This window comes from Corapipo altera, unplaced genomic scaffold, assembly GCF_003945725.1.
Source record: "Corapipo altera isolate COAL_440 unplaced genomic scaffold, ASM394572v1 0, whole genome shotgun sequence".
NCBI lineage: Eukaryota > Metazoa > Chordata > Aves > Passeriformes > Pipridae > Corapipo > Corapipo altera.
This window is the reverse complement of record NW_020884872.1, coordinates 43180037-43196702: the sequence shown is the minus strand read 5'-3', so window position 1 is coordinate 43196702 and position 16666 is coordinate 43180037. Positions and strand designations below refer to the sequence as shown.

General features: G+C 37.3%; 1 protein-coding gene across 3 annotated transcripts in view; it reads left to right on the top strand.

Moving 5' to 3' along the window:
- GPC5 (glypican 5) overlaps positions 1-16666 on the top strand; it is a 275817-nt gene that overhangs the window by 17717 nt on the left and 241434 nt on the right. The window lies entirely within an intron of this gene.

The window sequence follows — 16666 nt, the reverse complement described above, 5'->3', positions numbered from 1 at the left end:
TTTTTAAATTAGAAAACTGTCTTGTTGAAACAGCAAAAAGGAAAAGTGAGGGAGAGTAGAATTGCATCAAATTGGAATTAATAAAATAAACATTAAAATACAGTATTACAAAATTGAACAGTCTAAGTACTGACTTTTCCTGTAAATAACTACACCTGTACTTGAAGTAGATGAAAGTATAGTAAAGAGGTAATTAAGCCAGGAAATATGCAAAAAAGAACTGTACTGTACACATAAACCTGGGAGGAGAATTTTGCTCCTGTGGAGACAAAACCCCAAAGTTATTGTTAAACATCTCTGGTCTTGTCAAATGTCACCAGAAGCTATGGTTAAACAACTGAGCTGAGTGCAGTGTCTCCCTTGACTACAATGAGATCTAAATTTCAAATATTTAGCTACCTGCACTGAATAGTCTGAAGCTGTGCCTCAATGAGTAACAGCCCTCAGAAATTCCATACTCTGAAACCTTACAGCCACCTTGTTTGAGGTAGCTCAAGGGCATGAGTGAGGTCTGTGAACAAGAGTAGGTTATTGAGCAGTAAGCTAATATTTGAGTTTCCAGCCTATCAACTACATGGATGTGATTACTTTTAACCTGAAGTAAATGAAAGCTGGCTTACTGCTTGGAGAGAACTGCTTCCCTCCTGCCAGAGAGGTACAAAATGTGCAAGTAGATTATGTGCACATATTGTGAAATCTATTGTTCACCCCTTTGCTTATCATGGGGCAATATGCTTACATGCAAAATAGGAAGTGAATATCTACTTTTCTTTCTGTTCTTCTTGAATGAAGCAAAAAGGTATGTGTGTCTTGTAGTAAGTGACGTAGTGATTTTAACAGGGATAATGAAACAAACTTTTACTAATATTAAACAGATCATTAGCAGGCACAGGTAACTGTACTTTGATTCTTGAAAGAACTATTGACAGGGGTAATGTCAATTCTTAATAAATCTATGACTTTCAGCTTGCATTAAGGGCTTGCACTTAGGTCTGTGCAGACTAGAGGAGTGCCATGACAGAGATCTGCTCAACGTTGAGTTCCAGAAGATACTGTTTTATATTCGTTATTTCAGTGCATTTGAAATGCATATGCATAGCAGGTCACAATACAGCATGTTACAGATTTACTGTAGATCAGCTGCATAGCTGTTCAGCACTTGTACAATAGCCATTTATGTTATGTTTTTGGATAGTGTCTAAAAATACAGCAGATTTCACTGAGGAGTGTTGGCTGTTTCCTGGGTTATTTATATTGCAGTGTGTAACTCTTAGACTTCCCTGTTGCAGCTGTTCTGATCTATCATGGCTGGGCTTCACGAACAAAGATTTGGGGAGGACTCTACCCACGCTTGCTACAAGCGCGCTGGTGGCTAAAAAGGCCAATAAGAGATAGGCACGTCCGGCTGCAAAAGACACAGCAGAAAGACTCCTTAGGTCGTAAATTCTGCAAGACACGATTCTTTCTGCATTGTCTTTTCTCCTCAAGGGTGATCCTGCGTGTGTTCTCAAAGGCATCCGCAGCGTTATAGATGGTGTGTCTCCAGACCTCCCGATTGGAGGCCGGAGTAGACCAGTTATGGTGATCAATATGGCCAAGGCTGAGATGTTGTTTCAGGGAGTCCTTGTATCTCCTCTTTGGGGCTCCTCTCATGCGGCAACTGGTGGCAAGTTCACCATAAAGCAAGATCTTAGGGAGACGGTGATTCTTCATCCTGGAGACGTGCCCTGACCAGGGCAGCTGTGTTCTCAGCAACATGGCCTCAATACTTGTGACTGCTGCCTGTTCTAGAACAGATGTATTGGTCACATAATGTGACCGGTGGATGTTTAGGATTGTACGGAGGCAGCGTTGATGGAAGTGTTCTAGGAGTCGCAGGTGGCGGCAGTAGATGACCCATGATTCGGACCCGTATAAGAGAGTAGACAACACTAAGGCTCTGTAAACACTGATCTTTGTACTTTTCTTCAAGTGTTTATTTCACCAAACTCTTTTATGAAGCTTTCCGAAGGCACTATATGCCTTTGCTAACCTGTTGTCTATCTTTCCATCAATCTTACCATCTGAGGAGATGAGGCTACCTAGGTAATTAAACTGCTGGACTGATTTGAGCTCTGATTGACCAGTGGTGATATGGGGATGATGGATGATGTTCTGATCTATAAGGCACACATATACAGCTACTTAATATTCGCTGGGACAGAAGCAAAGTGAAAAATTAACTCTGTAGTTTGGTGGTTAGGGTACTTGTCTGGCACAAAGGAAGGTTGCTGCTCCAGTGAGTATGTTTATTTATTTTTATGATGTATAGATATAGTCTGCATTAGCATAATTTCACTTGCCAGACCTGAATCACTTTACAACAAGTGTTTTTCAAGGTATGTATGAGCTCTGTACTGGATATGCTTCCAGTGTCTGAATCTCATCCATTTTGATGCCCTTTTCAATGAATCCTCTAAGGTCATCAGACCTTTAAAGCAAGGAGTTATGTACTGAATGGGATATAATTTACTAACTTTTCAAAAGAATGAAAAGAGGTGTATCTAAATTCCAGTGGACATTCCCCTCCACTGCTATCACCATGATAGCCAAAGGCTGGCTGCTTGTTAAAATGAACTTGTGAAAAGTATAGCATAGATGTTCTGCAGTCAGGCTTATTATGAGGCTGAGAGAATTTCTTTCAAATCAAGTTAATGTGTTATTTTTTTACTGAAGTATACCAAGTCTTTGTCCCCTATTTGTGTAAAATGTGTTATGTATGTATAAATATAATTATTTATTGTTAGGTATCTAAAAATAATGAAAAAATTGAAAAATCGTAGTTCCTTATATGGTACTTATGAGCTCTTTGTGTTTTGTAAGATAGGATAATGTAGTTATAATTTAAGATGTTTGTAGATGTACACAATGGGACCAGAAATTTGAAGTTATAGTATGGCTTTCCTTTGTGCTTCCATTATGTCCGTACAATTTTAAACTAAAACAGTTTACAAGCCAGTTTTCTTGATTTTGCCTAACACAATTTTAACCTCATGTTATTTTAAACAAATTGTTGGTAATGTAAGATACCTGATTATCTCACCAATGAGTATTTAGTTTTTCATTCCTGATCTATTACTTAAACGCTGCAAGGAAGAATCCTATAAGCAAAGTAAGGCCTACTTCAACCATATTAAAATTTTGTGTATAATTTGATTTGTTTTCTGCTATGTGACTTGTGTTATACTGAAGCTATTACCTGGCTCAGTTCTCCCACAGACAATTTCCCTTTCTCATTCTGATTTTATTGTAAATGATTGTCAGCATAGTACAGGAAACTGCAAATTCAATTTTGATCAATCCCATGAGGGACTTGATAGTTCATGACTTACTCTTGTTGTTTTAAACATAAATTGAAATAGCCATCTAATTTAAGGGTTTCCTTTGGAGTAGAAGATTAAAATCTATAATTTCTTTTATTCAAGATCTTTTTCTTTATTGTGTTGTTAGGTAGAATCTAATATTTAAGGAAATTTTGTAGTGATTACCCCCTTGGGAAAGATGTAGCTCATTTAGTATTTCCATTTTATTTTTAATGGTTTATTAAACTGACTTTTTTCTTTCTTTCTTTTACACCTGGTGATCATAAACCTGCTGTTTTCTTTTAAAGATAATTTTTTTTGGTATTTATTATAATTGAAGTTTTAAAGATAGCCCTTCCTCTAGTCACTGCACTGATTCCTTACTGTGAGGCAGATTAATGACCCCTTTGGTTTAAAGAACTTTAATTTTGCTTCCTCCCTCTGTGTTACTGTGATACAAACTAGCCAAGATTGTGGAAGATCCAAGTGAGAAGTTAGAAGGGCACCATGAGGAGAAGAAGAGGTAACTGCATTGCAGTGTGACCCTACAAGAGGAAAAGGGTACTCATCCCAGTAAATCATTGGGATGAGGTTCAGGGCTTGATTCAGCTGCACAACAGGAATCTATTTAGTACTGTTTTAGCTGTCGTAGGGTGTCCCATCTGTCTTCCAGACCTAACACTACAGAGAAATGCTGGTCCTGTTTGTCGTCTGTCATATCTGCTGATCCCATGGAGGATATCCTGCATAACGTTGAGAAAAGAAAATAGTAGTGTATTTTGGGCAGAAGATTCAAGTTCACTCTTTCAGACTCTAGAGGTCAATATGTAGTGTCTACATGTGAAGTAGGGGCTTTTAGTCCCATAATGGTCAAAGGAAATGAGATCAAATATGTCTGTTTTAAATGGAGTTAAATAACTACAATACTTATACCTTTTTACTTATATAGACTGTATGTAGTGTATATGCATATTTTAAAAGTAAGGGGCTAAGTTATATTGAAGCCCTGGACAACACCAGTGTAACAGAACAGTCACTGGTGCCTGAGGGGAAAAAAAAGATTAAAAAAATTGTGATTAAAATTGCTGCTTTTCAGAAATATCACAGTTTTTGAATTAGATACAGAATAGACAAGGCAGTAGGGTGGAAAAAAAAAATCATGATCGTAGGTTTGTTCTTGCTTCTAACTACAGATTTGCTTCCCTACCTGAAATAGTTCTTTGATAGTCAACTTCTCTCCTTGCAGTTGCTATGGTACCTAATGCAACTGGAACAGGAGCATACTGTCAAACAGATTTGGGAAAATGCACAGAGGTGCATATCTTCTTAAATCTCCTCTCTTATAAAACTGATCAAGAGCATTTATACTAGGGACATAAATAATTAAAAATACCCATGTCAATTAAAGATCTTTTAAAAATATCTAAGCATCAGCTTATGTCTGCGTAGTGATCAGAGGAATGGCTTAAAATAACCAAATAAACAAATCAGAAGTTTGTAAATCCTAAAAATCGAAGTATGAGAGAAGTAATGAGAGAAGTATAGAATTAGGTCATTAAGGAGAAAGAAGATAGATATGTCATTTTAATTTTTTCATTTTTGTAGAACTTTACACCCTCAATTTCCTCACCTGCACAGTATACAACTATAACCAACAGTCCTTTCTTGAGAAGATTAAAACCTAAAATAAGTATGAGAAATGAAGGGGGAAATCAAAGACAGTATTAAGAATTCAATGTATCCAACTAATCAGCTGCTTTTTGTAGAGAATCCAGAAAGTTTCTTTTCTGCTCCTCAAGTGAGGACACTACTCTCCTTATATAACCTAAAGAAAAAAAGTTCGGGTTGTGTTTAGGAGACTATAGTTCCTCTCTTCTCTGCATCATCTAGCTTTAAATTTCAGTGAATCATAGAATCAACTGGGTTGGAAAAGACCTCCGAGATCATCAAGTCCAACCCTTGATCCAACACCACCGTGGTTACTAAACCATGGCACTAAGTGCCATATCCAGTCTCATCTTAAAAACCTCCAGGGATAGTGAATCCACCACCTCCCTGGGCAGTCCATTCCAATGTCTGATTACTCTCTCTGTAAAAAATTTTTTCCTGATATTCAACCTAAACCTCCCCTGGCAGAGCTTAAGACCATGTCCTCTTGTCCTACTGCTGGTTGCCTGGGAGAAGAGACTAACCCCCACCTGGCTACAACCTCCTTTCAGGTAGTTGTAGAGAGTGATGAAGTCTCCCCTGAGCCTCCTCTTCTCAAGGCTAAACAACCCCAGCTCCCTAAGCCTCTCCTCACAGGACTTGTGCTCCAGTCCCTTCACCAGCCTCGTTGCTCTTCTCTGGACCTGCTCCAGCACCTCAATATCCTTCCTGAACTGAGGGGCCCAGAACTGGACACAGTACTCCAGATGTGGCCTCACTAGCACTGAGTACAGGGGAAGAATCACTTTCCCTGGTCCTGCTGGCCACACTGTTCCTGATCCAGGCCAGGATGCCATTGGCCTTCTTGGCCACCTGGGCACACTGCTGGCTCATGTTCAGCTTCCTGTCAATGCAAACTCCTAGGTCCCTTTCTGCCTGGCTGCTCTCCAACCACTCTGTCCCCAGCCTGTAGCACTGCCTGGGGTTGTTGTGGTCAAAGTGCAGGACCCACTTGGCCTTGTTGAAACACAGTATGACTCAAAGCTGTAAGAAGTATTTCCCTAATTTGGCCATTTTACGTGAAAGTGTCTTCTAAGACACTGAATGAAGGCCAACCATGACATCTGCTCACTGTGCATGTTGAGAATTCAGAACAAGTGATAGATTTTTGACTTAGCCTACCTGAAAATGTAAAACCTTATACAGTGTGAGGACAGTTACAGCATTTTCCCGAGAAGTTAAAAATAAAAATTCTTAAGACCAAGAAAACTCTATTTGATGTTCTAGCGAAATGAAGGAAGAAAAACATTCTGAGCAGAGCATGTCAAGTTTAATTCAAAGTTTAATGTTTGTCAAACATTATATTACTTGATCACAGATGGAGAAAGGTTGTGCATGACTGAGATACTTTCACCATCTTGACATCTTACAACACTGCTATTTCACCATGAAAAATAATCCCTGCCCATCCCTGCTTCAAGTCTTCTTCAGGTTATCAAATGAAAACCGTAGCACTATACAGGGAAAGAATAACATTGGAAACCAGCTTCCATGTTTTATTATTATTTGCTAAATGAATCTTTACCTTACATGAAGTAATATTTTGCCTCCATTTTTTTGCAGGCTAAAACTTAACATGTTTTACAAGTTACCTACAAATTAAGTGAAACCAGGTTATTTTTAATATGTGATTCTCTAGTGAATATTATTTTGAGCTGTTGTTTGTGTTTGCTTTCAACTATCTTTTTTGATTCATGACTCTGTTACCGTGGTAAGTGTATAGGATTGAGACTGCGTCTAGCTGAAGGAGGTGAAAAAATGCTAGGATGAGAAAGTATGACTTTTATATCATATAAATTATCATTAAAATTTTATCATTTTCTGCATTTTATTATATAAAATAAGTTTGGCAGAAGTTTGTAGATAGCAATAACTTCTCTTGTGATCTGTATGGAGTGGATAAACTTTTAACCATGTTTTTTGAGCTCATAAAAATTATTACCTGTATCTACAAATTCCAATATTATCTGCGTGGTTAGGTCACCAGAGTTGTAAGAACAGTACTGTACTAGATAACATACTTTAGATGTAAGAAAATTAATCCAAAGGGAAAATCCTTGTACTCAATACTGTCTCAATTAAGTTCTATTGCAAGAGTTTTTGAGAGAATGTTTTATATTGTTTGCTCCCAGATCTATTTCCAACACTGGTATCTAGTTGCCTGGTGAACATCAAGGCCTGTTCTAATCTGGTTGTTGTTACTAACCTAGTAAAGTTATACTTCAGAGGAACCTTTGTGAAATGCTTTAAGGGAAAGGATGAGCATTTTTGCTTGTGATTTACTGTTTTGTCTTGTAGCTTTGATAAGTTTTCAAAAATTAGATGTAACAGCTGCTTCCAGGTATTTAGCTTGTGAGATCACAATGGTAGAAATCTTTCCTGAGGCTTGAATTATGCTACTTTTCTGCAAACACGTGCTTTGTGGTTTTTTCCCTTCCTTTCCATTCTGTGAGGGAAAAGATGCCTACCTAGAAATAGACAATAGGGGAACTTGGACTCTATTCTCTCTTATATTTATGTATTTTATTTTAAACAGCCGGTGGATTCAAAACAACAGGCAAAACCAGAATGCTTCAAACACCGACATGACATCCTTATTCTGTGTCTTCGTAGCAGGGACTAAACCCATAGTTCTTTCTATCCTTATCTGAGTTTTTGGTGATTAAACTAGAGCTAGATTTCTTCTGCCTGCTCTCCTTCCCGTCCTGAGAATCTTTCATCCCATGCCGGAGGGTGGTTGGCTGACATTTCACAGGACTAGTAAAAGGTGTTTGCTTCCATAGTGCTTGTTAGTCCCAAGGAAAAGCCCCATCTGGCTCTCTCCAGATTAAAAGAAGATAATTTAAGATGTGGAAAAATGTTTGGGTTGTGGTTTTTTGTTTGTTTGTTTTTATTTTATTTTGGTTTTTAACCAATATTTATGTATTAATACTTTAATCATATTATTGCTTTTTCTCTGAGTAATGTGTACAGAGAGTTAATCCACTTCTGTTGGTTTTTAATATGTCTTAAGGAAAACAGTCAATGTTTTAAGTGTTAGATATTTTAGCAACCTGGAGATCCAGATCTATTCTGTTGCTGTGTTGTTTTTTTTTCTGTCGATATACAGCACAGATATCATATTCTTCCTTGCCTGAGGAGGCCACAGGCTTGGCTAAGGACAAAGCCAGGGCCTAAAATATAGAGGAGCTTGAACAATGAACTAAAAAGTGATTGAAAAGCTTTTTACTAAGCTGGAGGGAGAAATGTGTTATTCAGGGAAGAAGATTAAACTTTATTCCCAAATATTGTACTAGGAAGCTCTAGCATATCTAACTTCAGGAGAATGCTGCAGTATGTCTACAAATCTTTTTTTTTTTAATAGTTTTCCTTTGTGTCTATGGATATGTTTTTTTCTTTTTTTCTTTAAAAGAGATTGTGGTCTGTCTGCATCATCTTTACACCAATTTCACAAAAAAAAAATCTACTGCAAAAATAAACTCCGTTATTTTGCCAAGCAAATATAGGTGGTAGGCACTCTCAGGATAGATGGAATCCTTGATAATGCCTTTGATACATGCAGTGAGTTCCTCAGCAGAATAAATGTAGAGAAACAAAAACATATCCAGTCATGAAAAGATAGCAATTCATAGCCAGCTCACAGAGCATGGAGGGTTCTTGTTCTTTTTTAATGTCCTTTTCCTTTTTGATACCAATCGTACTTCTTTAAATTGAATACATCATTCTCTTGCTCATGCATCTACATTTGCTGTCTGATTTATCTGATGTTCCTTCTTATGCTCGTAACTTTCTTTTCTTTATCTATTTTTAGTTTGGTTGTTTTTAGTTAGTGCTTTCATTTGACTCTGAGATTAAATTCAGTAATATTAAAAGCAAAGCAGTTCTGTTCCTGTGTATTACAGACACTTTTTTTTATTTGGTTTCCTAAGCACAAACATAGAATACTATGTTAGATTAACTGAAACCTCTTACCTGACCCCCAGGGCACTTCTGGAATCCTGTGAATCCTGTGCCACGTCTTCCTGGCTATCACAGTTACTCTGGGGCTCTTTCTGTTCCGTTGTCTATTTATGGTTAAGTAGCTGAATCCCATTCAGGTTGCTTTTAATCAGATTTTATTGACATTATGTGTTGATGGCAGTGGAACTCTGGCCAATAGCATTTTTAACACTGCTATTTAGAAATTAGCTGAATGCAATGAGACTGGGAGAATAAGCTATTCTTTACTCATAAGACAACAATGTATCTATAGTTTACAGGGATGCATGCAGAAATCTGGCTTCCCAAGGAAGAACATTTAAGATGTATGATATAATGGAATCCTTTTAGCGTCTTTGCTGAAGCTACACAATTGTTTTGCTGTGTTAAGATGTCAGCAGTCCCATAATGGGGCCTGAAAATATCTTGATTCCTGAAAAGAGAGATGTGGTATCAGAGGTAGAGTTGCACAAATGGGGTAATACCTAGTCATATATTTTCTGGAAATTTTCCTATTTCAGATATTGTTGCTCCTTAAAATATCTAGGAGCCAGATTCAAATCTTGAATGTTGGACAGTATTTTGATATAGATCAAAACTTGAAAGAGTCATTCTGTTTGACATGCCATATGTAGAGATAGAATCACATGCTCCCTCTTTTCTGAGGGCTGTTTGAACTGGAGAAAAGGAGTCTCAGGAGTGACCTTATCCCTCTCTACAGCTGCATATAAAAGAGGACATAACCTCAAGCTGAACCAAGGCAGGAGTTTCTTCACAGAAGGGGTTGTTAAACGTTGAAATGGGCTACCCAGGGAGATGGTGGAGTCACCATCCCTGGAAGTGTTCAAGAAATGACTGGATGTGTGGTCAGTGGACAAGGCTGTGTTCAGTCAAAGGTTGGACTTGATGATTTCAGAGGTCTTTTCCAACCTAATTGATTCTGTGAATTTGTGGGTTTTTTAATATTTAGTGTTAAGGTATCAGAAACTCAAAATAAGTAATTGCTTCAATGTACCTTTTTTCTAACTATACATCATTCGTTTCATCATTTATATAGGTCTGACTGATAGCGGTACTTATGGTTACTGTTTCCTGCATCCTCTCCCGAAAAGACTTAGAAGTCAAAAGAAACACCATTTTCTTAGGTGTCTCTGAAACCCTTTAAAGAAAATAAAGAGCTCTCTTTTCAGACACTGAGAGTATTTCGGTCAAATCTAACTTGATCAAACATAACAGATGACGGAGATTTTAACTACTCTTTCGAAAGACAGCTTTGTTGATAATGTGAAAGTTAAGCAATTTAGTTTGCTTTCCATACTTCTCAGCTGTTATTCACAAGGAGAGTATTGTGAGAAATTCTACTCTTGCCTTTGACCCTTTCCTTCACACTTATATATACATGAAAGTGAAATCAATGTTCTCTGTTCTTTATAAATTTTTCACTCAAAGCTCTCTTAAGAATAACCATGAAGGATTGCATATAATGGTTTATAAATATAGTTACTCTAATACTTCTCTTTCAAGAAGAGTAAAGAAAACCATTGTGGTTACATTTGTTTCAAAAGTTCAAATTATTGCCTGCTTTCCAGAAAGAAAGTAGTTTGAGAAAAATTTTATAGCTAAACAATCTTCCCTACTGGAGCTCAGAACCTACAAGCGCAGTAATCCATCAGTATTCAATTTATGTTTTCTTTTCTAGTAGAGTAAAAGCAGGAGGGTTTGCAACATACACTATTGTGTTCAGGTTATATCCTTTTTTCTTTTTTTATAAACTCGCATAGAAAGGATAGGTATTTTCCCACCTGTTCATACATTGAATGTGTGAAGATTTTGATGTCCAGGATTTATGTGTTTCATCTTAGAGGTGGCAAGTAGAAAGTACATCTCACTGAAATTAGTTTGATAGCATGGTGTGGGCTGTGGAGAGAAAGCAATTCACCAGTCATGATTCCTGGAGATGCCTTTCTCCATTAACAAGAGAAAGAGCCCAGAGCCACAAGCCCTTGTTGTCTGTACTGGAGTGCATTTGAGCAGCTGGACTAAATCCACAAAGGTACCAAAATCCAGCTGCCTTCCACTTAATTTGGACTCCTAAATTAGGAGCCTAGCTTTTCTGGGCTCCTTTGTAGTCAGTTTGCAGAGGAAGATTAGCGTATTTCTTCATCTCCTACCTCAGTGCCTCAATTGGTACCTGAAGTTAGACAGTGTCAAGTGAGGTATCAAATCACATCGATTTCAGTAGGAACTGGGTTGCCGCTGTGGATTTGGGTATTAAAAGGTGTTCGTTATCTTTAAGTGTTTTGGTTGCTAATGTCTATGTTCTACCTCCTTGTGCAAATAGGGGTTTAGCTGATGGAGTTAAGAATGTGATTCTCTCTGTTGGATTTGTGGGATTCCCTAAAACCCTTCTTCCTTATTTGACACAGGTTCCTGAATTAAAGTTGGTATGAATTTCACCTGTTTGTGAGCATGACTTTTATTTTCAGCTTCATGCTTACATACCTCCTTACCTTGTATGTGTCTGTGGTACTGGAAGGATAAAATACATTCCAAGGCTTGTGAGCCAGCTGAGTGTTGGAGATATCTTTTAACAAGTGTAGCTAGTTTTGTCTCGTTTGACTTAATCCATTTTATTTTCATTGGTTCGTATCAGAACCATTTATGCTGAGGAATAGAATTCTGTTCAAACAGGATGGGATAGCTTTGTTTGGCAGTTTCTCAGTTAAGTACCTGTTTTGATCATGGTTATTCCTAAAACTCTTTTTAATATTCTCTTTCTTTATTTTTAGCATTGATATGCTCTTTAAGGTATTCCCGTTCCTTCCTTGCTTCATACTCTTAACTCTTTGACAGTGTGTGCTGTGTCCTACGCTCTTTGTAATTGCCCAGCCACTTTTGTGGCTTCTTTATGAACTACATTAGAAAACTAGTGCTGGATAATTTTTCCTTCTGTATTATATTTAAATTGGATCCTTTCCCTGATCGGCTTCATGGAGCAGCTGCACAAACTGTTGTGTGTCTGTCTGGTACTGCAACCAAAGACTTGTGAGACCATAGCGTAAGTCATGGTGCTTTTGAGCTACTTCCAGTGCTTATAATTAAAAGGTAGCTATGATTACAGGACTATCATAACTTCTGTTTTTGTAGTCTTTCTTATTAGAGTAGGTACTTACATTTATCCCAAGATGTACTCATTAACCCTATTGTGTATGCATTTGTAAATGGGCTACTTTAAGTTCAGGGAAGGAAAGCAGTAGGGTGGTATTGTCACTTCAAGTGTTTTGTATGACTGATGCTAAAAGGTATTTAACTAAAAGGTGGCATAGTTTGTCCACAGTATAGTATAGTTCCTGTTGGATATTTATAATCCAGTAAATGCATCAGAAACATATTGTACTTCATAAGGATTTATTTACAAACTTGTTGCATGAGTTCTGTACAGTGCAGACTGAAAATATAGTAGTATATAATAATTTGCAAACTTCTCTCAAGACAATTGACAGCAACAGTTCTAGTATAAAATGTGAGAGATCCACAAATTAGATCCACAAGTTACTATAGAATTTCTGAATTGAACTCTGAAATTCATCAGAACTTAAGCTGGGAATAAATGCTAAGGTGCATTGAAGATACAGCGATCGCAGATATGACTAATGTTTAATTTAAAATATTTCTTCTATCCCTCAAAGTTCCATCCATCTGATGAAAATACAGTTTTGAAATTTAACATCTATCTCAGCTTAAAAGTAATAAAGGTGTGGTTTATCCAATATAAACAATAATATTTAAGGTGGTAAGTAATAATTCAGAAAACAGTTATGAATAAAAGGAAGAAGGAATATAATTCCTTACTCTTGTATCTGACCAGCAAAATCTCAGAAGTGGGCATTGGTCTATAAGTTAATATATATTCAGGAATTAGCCAAAATACTAGCAATTCTTTCTGTTTTATACATTTTTTAAGTCTTTCTCCTCTGACTCTTGCTTCACATGTACTCCAGACATTTACTGGGAACTTTTGGGCAAAATAAGCTTTTAGACAGATCCATGTCAAGTATCTTCCCTTTTTTCATTAGGATATAAAAGAGTTCTTGTATTTTCATTTTACCAGTAAATAAGCATACATGTGTTGTCCTTAGTCAAGTGGGACTATCTCTCAGCAGATTTGTAATAATCCTTATTGATGTGGTACTCTCACTCTGCTTGTTTTTAGTGTAATTGTTTCAATAAGTGTTTCTTATAAATGAAGAGTGTGAAAGATAAATGAAGAGTGTGAAATATGTAGTTTTTAAATTATTATTATTATTTTATTTTATTGGTTGTTTTTTCCTGGGGAGCAAGTATTACACAAAATATGGTGTAGGCAAGCCTTTTTCTAGAAAGATTTTAAAAATGAAGGAAAAAGAGAGGCAGATGTTGATACTAGCTGCTGTCATAAATGTTCCTTTTGATCCAGATGTGGCAGATCCTTCTAGATGTCTGTGTTCTAACCAGAAAAGTCTTCGCTGCTGCAAACGTACCAGCTCTCAGCTCTTTGCAAGCAAACTGTAGGTAGCGAATAAAATGAGAAATCAGTGAGCTTTTGAACAAAAAGAAGCCTAATTCATCTAGCAAGCATAGGGTTAGATTTATGTTGACAGTTCTCAGTGAGGTTGAGGTGCAACTCAAGCACATGCTTGCATGTGGTCACAGAGATGGGACATCACTCCCTGGCCATACCTTCAGCAACTAGGTATTCTCACTCAGGGTGACAGTACTATGATTTTAGGCCCATATTCATTTTCCCTGGCTTTAGTTTGAGCTGCATCTGTAGTGATAAGTAGCACATAGCCTGGGAAGAAGGCTGAAACTATTATTTATCCGTGTTGCCCAAACCATTAGTGTTTTCTTAGATAATGTTTGACTATTGCCATATTGTGCTCTCTGAAATGTTCATCACAGAGACTAATCGCTAAAGGCCATTTAAATGAAACTGCTTTCAGCTGTCTTTACCCTGTGTGGACTTCAGACATTATTGTCAGAACACATTGGTTTCTGTTGTATGCTAGGGAAAGGTGCTGCAACTGACTTTGGCAAGCCTTCAGACACTTTTGAACTGAAATAAAAAAGGAAATGAAAATTAGGTGCTGGTGGCATAAGGTTCACCAGCTAGTTGATGGGCAGAGCCTGTGCTTGAAATGTGGTACAGACCACCCAACACTGACCTGATCTCCAGGATGCCTCTTTTCTTTCACTAGTGCAGAGACAGTCTGAAGTGGTTATGGTCTTTGTTTAGGTGCCCAACCCCAATTTAATGTAAGATCAGCTCTGAATTTTTTGTATCTGAACTTACTGAGCTTTATGAAGAGCTCCCAGAGTATATAAAAAGTGGAAGATCAAGTGACACTGGCGCATTTTTCATGTTTGTACTTTCACTCTGTCATGTATAAGAGTTCTCTGGCTCTCTACAGATGTCTGTACTTGAGGTATTGACTGAAGAGGAAAAAGTATCTTGCTGTGACTGTTATTTTCTCAGAATTGCTTATACACTGTGGCAATGAGTATGAGTAGATAGGAGAGCATGACTCATTTTTTTACCCTCATTGCATTTTGTGGCTGGCATATCTTAAAGTATTCCTGTAAATATTTTTGTGTTCGGTCAGAATAATGTGGTTTCTTGCAATTATTACATACTTTCCTTTTACACTTACTCACAGTCACACCTAAACAAATGCATTCTGTTGTTTATTGGTGTTAAAGTTGTTTTTCCCCTAGTCAGTTAGCTATGACACGACACTATTCCCTGTGTCAGCTTGGATGTCTTGCTCTACTACAGTAATAATGCATGATTGTGACATGTAGCTAGTTTGTACTTACTGGTGACCAGCTGTAAGTTCAGGAGTCACCATCAGTCTCACCAGCTTCATGTGAGAAAAGTGTATTATTCTTCCCCAGACCTATTCATATAATTCTTTACTTTTAGTTTTTGACAGCTTAAGCCCCCTCTGAACTATGACAAAATCTTTTGCTAACATGTATCAGTAGATCATCTAGTCAGACATTATGTTTCTACTTTTGTATTGAGTTTAATAAGTAAAATTTAACTAAAACTATTTTCCAGAGAGGTATTTAATTTTGATTTGAAGGTGTCAGGAGAAAAAATTAACCCATTGTTTTCTTTGATAATATGATTCAGTAGGTAATCACACTGCATGTGAACAACTTTTCTGTTAAAGAGTCCTTTAATGTCCAGCATTTTCTCCATATGAATGTAATTATACCATTCTCAATAATAGTTTCAGTAAGCTAAGCAAGCCTCTAAGTGCCTTACTGTAAAACATTCTACCTAATTTTCAGATAGCTTTACTGATCTAAATTATGTATGATTTTATGATACAAATCACTATAGTGCCATATACAGAAGCTGAATTTTCTCCATACTTTTTCTGCATTCTTAATAATGTATATTTATATAGTGTTTTTTCCTTAACCTGCCTGTGATATTTATTACCATATCTTATATTGCAGCTTTTCCTTTCATGATTAGCCAAGTGTGATGAAGGATGACTGCATTTCTTCCTCTACAATGCCATCTATGGTGTTTTTGTCCTAAAGACTTAAAGCTTTCACCTGCTGCTCAGTGGAACTTTTGGAGAACTTGTAAAGAGCAATATCCGTAGTGTACAGATAATTTTATTCTGTTATACTCCTGAAAATATGCAAAGTAGTGCTGACACTTATAAAAAGTCAGAGGTGGAAAGTTGAAAACCCAACCCAGCTAAGTTACATGTAAATGAAATTATCCTCATAAGTCCAATAAACTGCTTTTTTTCTATAACCAAGAAGCACTAAGCCCCCCGAAACCACGGAGGTTCTATGGGTTTATGGAAAACTGGTTGTAAGCCTTGTACATTCAGGCTGAATGCAAGATGACAGTGTTCTTTCACTGCCATTAGGGGCAGCATTTCCCATTGTCCCTTCCTGACGTGAGAAAGGAAGTGCAATCCAACCATCTTCTTCCAAAGCCAAGAGAATGATGAAAATTTCCTGGTTTTTTTCCCATAATTTCCAACATTTTAGGAGAGGAACTAGCAGAAAAATGGGGCCCATATTCTTTTTTTTTTTTTTTCTAGTGTGTGTGGGGAAGGAGGAAGGCCTCCCTGTGCCATACCAGATGAAGAGAGAAGGGCAGAGAATCTCCAGGACTTCTTACGCTGAAAATATGTGAAAACAAATTTTGGCACATCTGATGTATAAAAGGAATTTTGGTGTCCACATTCCTGGAATTTTCAGCAAAGGTGTTAGGTGAGAGATAAAGAAACACTTGCTGGGATTTTGCTTTCCATGGGAGCAGCGGAGGAGTATACAGACTAGGGATCTTGTAAGAAATCAAGTTGGAAGTCAAGAATTTCAAAATAAGGATAGATATGGAGTGCAAGGAAGGTTGCCTTGCTGAGAGGCTACACAGGCAGTTGAACAACTTTTAGGTGGAAGCCCAGCTCTTGTTGTATGTATGTGGGCTCAAGTCTGTAGGCAAAGCAAGCTTAGATCACTACAGAGTCCTGTGTGGAAGTATTCTCCCGCTCAGATTCATTTCTCCCAATTCTAGTCACATAACTTAGGAGGTTAAACACGGTGGCTTTACTTGTTTTGTCCATGGA